Consider the following 4168-nt stretch of genomic DNA (forward strand, 5'->3'; position numbering starts at 1 on the left):
TGAAACTTCATATCCAACCCCTTTACAAGCCTTATTCAAGTTCCGATTATTAATTCTACGATGATGAACAGTGAGTTGAGTCTCCATAACCGAGGAGCAATGACGATTCGAACCGATTAAACCCAGCTAGGAATTCTAGACCACACGACATATGCAGGTCCCCGACTCACATATATCAACCTACCCTCGGATCCTCTAAAACAAGAACGGGTCCACGCCACCCGAGAACACAGTACTCCACCATTCCAGCCCATGGCCACGTGGGTACACGCTATTCCCGCCATCTCTCCACTCCCAGTGCGCGAGTAGCCATTCTCGTAATAGAATTGCCAAGTTCAGGCTTACCGGAGTATGTGGTTAGTACTACAAATTCTCACCTCATGCAATTCAACAACGGACGTGCCTTAATCGACACAGGCGGAAAGACCCCGCTCACAAGACCTCCATGTCCTGTGGCTCACACACACCGAGTCCGCCCAGTCTAGATTTATTACTCTATATTCCCATATCACATGCTAACATAATTAACCAATATCCCATTTAAAACTTGCAGGTGGCAGGTAGTCACCTGACTTTCATCGTTCTACGCATAGCTAAGCAAAACAAGGCATATACGAGTTTAAAACAGGTAATATGGTAAACACGGAATAACAAGGGTGGTAATGCAACAATTAGGCTCTTACTTAACTCCTAATCTGTTAATGCAGTAACGGAAAGCAAAAGTGAAATTATTTTATAAAACACAAGGTAGGATTGTATGCATCCGGGGCTTGCCTTCGTTGACGGAAAAGTCCAGCTCCTGCGACGTTACACAAGGATTCGATCTGACCTGAACAGATGGATCAACCTCCTCAACAGCTTGATTAACTACCACGTTTTCACCTTCGTTCACTACACGTAATAACAATGCCATGTTTAACATGATATGGAATATGAAACATGATGCTCGATGATGGATGCAAAATTAATAATTTGAATACAACTTTCCTTCGTGGTACAGTTGGAAGTCAAACAAACTAAATCTTTTTCGTAACACATACATCAACTGCCAAGGATCATTAACAACAAATGACCCAAGGTCATCACTCAAATCAAAATTCCAAACAAAAACCTAAATCATTAAAGGTTACTATTCACTTTTATGAATTAATTATTTAATTCAAAATTATGAAATAAATCAACTTATTCCAATTGAGCTCAAAATTTTAGTACATGTTCATTACATGTTAACTAAGTGGCAAAACAAATTTCATAATTTTTGGATAAATAAATAAGCCTAGAAAAATCCTGGAAATCCATTTATGAATTAACTGAGCAATTTTTATCACATTTAAAAATTACTGAAAAACATTATTTCATATTTTTCTTAAATACTATACCTCATAGAGAAGTCACTCAAAAATTTTCATAATTTTTGGAGCTCTAAATAAATCTACACAAAAATAACAAAAACAGACACTATTCATTCAAATCTAAAAATAGAAAAATCCATTTGAACGCTGAGTCACTAACATCGGACCCCACATGTCATCACTTACCTCCCGCGTGTTGACTACGACGACGACGGCGCTGACCAGCGCAAACTCACCGACGGTGAGATCAACGGCGACGACCAACGTACCAAAATGACCACATCATCCCGACGCATCGACTGAAGGCACTAGCTAGACGAATTACTACGAGTTACGAGCTTGGCGTCGGCCATGGCGGACGCGGTGGCTCAACGATGTTACGCCGGCGACAGGAGTACAGTAGCAGTTAATCAAAGGGCACAGGAAGCATTAGGAGCTTACCACGAACACTACAGAGCAGAAAGCAAGGCTGGAGAAGCAGCGTAGACGCGGGTCGACGTGAACAGCAACGGCGGCGGAGCAAGGATCGTCGGTGACGGTGTGCCGGCGACTGCAGTGGATAAAACGGCCAATCAACCGTGAAATGAGCACTACGGCATCGAGACGAAGCTAAAGGTACACCAATCAAGGGCAACGGCTCACCGATGGGCTCTGGCCACGGAGATGCGCATGCGACGGTGAGGTTACCGACCGCGAGGAAGAAGGCGATGAAACTCGAGTTCCTAGTGAAGACAAGCCAAATTGGTGGGTCAGATGGACGCGCAAGGTTCAGGCGGAGCTGGGACTAGCTTATCTGCGATGGTGGAGCACGACAACGATGGCACGGGCTCGCCGGAGATGGAGCAGCGGCGACGGGAAAAACAGAGAACGAAGAAAGAAGAACGGCGGCAGCTCCAGAGCTTTATAGGGCAGCCAAGGAAGCGTAAGGAAGCCACGACGAAGCCTTTAGCACGCCAACGCGACGCCCAGATGGCCACGCGCGCGACTGGAAGCAAGCCGAAGCTCGCCGGCGGTGTAGCGCAAGCGGTGAACATTGTTCATCGAAATTACAAGTTTGCCATTCGCCAAAATTCACAAATTACTCCCAAATTTTCATAACAACTCAAAAATCTCCAAAAATAAAAGTTGTTCAAAATCAAAAGTTCTACAACGTTGCTTTTATAACCATCTCCTAATTCGGTCTAGATTTTGAAATGAACTTTTGAATTTGAATAGGGAAATTTAACGAATTACACCTTTTTGAATTACTCAAAATTTTCCTAAATAACTTGAAAAACTCCAAAAACAAACTTTGTATAACTTGCCAAGCTCTACACTTTTGCTTTTGGGCCCAACCCCAAAATATGCTTAGATTTTGAAATGGATTTTCAGGGTAGGATTTAAATGTGGAAAAGCGGGGTTTTCTCGAAAAATTCAAAATCCAAACAAACATTGAACTTGAGTCAAACAATACATTGCAACATATACCACATAAATATAAACTTGTATTAGTGTATGCATATCAAAGTTTTCACCAAATGCCAAATGCTTTGCAATGCATATGATGACATGCCAGATTTTAATATTTAAACACCCGAGGTGTTACACTATTGCTCGCCGGAGCACGACCGTTCTCACCGGAGCAGCACGGCTCCATGGACCTCCCTTTTTTGCTCCCTTTCTTCTTCCGATTTCATGTGCATTAGCACCGCCTTGCCCTTGCGAACCTCATGCGTGCCTCCCCGTGCCTTGCTGTGGATGGGAAGTGCCTGCATGCGGGCATGCCGCTCCGTCGTGTCGCCATGCACGCCGGCGAGCTCACTTCCGAGCTCCTCCAGTGCCCGTTCTTGGTGCATCGGGTCTGCCTCGTACCGGGGAGCCGCTGGTGGTGACCTCACCGCCAGCCAGCTCACCGGCGGCGAAAGCCGGTCGGTCAACGACAGCCCTTGCCTCGGCTCCGGCTGATGCGTGCGCCCGGCTTGACCACGGGTCCCTCATGGCAGCACCTCTGGGTGCACTGTACTGGGTGCACCTAGCAGATTAGGGTTCGGTGGAATTTCAGAATTAAAGAAATGATTTTTAGATTTCTGTTTAAATGCTTTGGAAATTTATAACTTGCTCAAAATAGCTCCAAATTTGTTGAAATAAGTTTTGCTAGGTTCCTTGTCACCAGATCTACACGATAAAAATATTGCATGTCATTTTTGAGATACTTTAATGTAGAGCTTTATTTAATTCTTGATATTGCTGATATCTTGTAAAATGTTTAGCAAATCCTGTATGTATCAGAAAAATATGATTCCAAGTTGGTTGATCTATGCTTGAGATGTACTTTATGTGAAAAATATATGCCATGCATGTTCTGTAGAGAAATATTGAGGTGTAGTTCAAGTGCTTTTAATTGATGATTTTTGTTATTTTAATAGAGGGCAAAAATTGTATAAAACCTGTGTATGATAATTTTTGTACAGTGATTGTTTGCTGTGTAGAATATAGGAAAAATACCAAATCTATTGTTTGACACTTTTCATAGTACAAAGTATTTTCATGCTCATAATTATGCCATAGCTTGTCATTTTTGTGTAGGCTATTTTACTTATCCAAATGCCATGAAAATTTTATGGTAGTCTACTTAGAGTAGTACTATGCTACTCTAATTTTCTCAGATTTTTATGAGCACCAGAAATATATGTTGCTGTTGTAGCCCTAGTTTAAAATGCAATAAACAAATCTTCTTTAATGCATGATTAGTTAATAATGTTTGCTTTGGTGTATCTTTGAAGCATCTTAGATTGCTGTGGTGACTTGGCATGTTAGTACAGTGGTTGTAGTAGTAG

Source organism: Miscanthus floridulus, chromosome 4 (genome assembly GCF_019320115.1).
Source record: "Miscanthus floridulus cultivar M001 chromosome 4, ASM1932011v1, whole genome shotgun sequence".
NCBI classification, from domain to species: Eukaryota; Viridiplantae; Streptophyta; class Magnoliopsida; order Poales; family Poaceae; genus Miscanthus; species Miscanthus floridulus.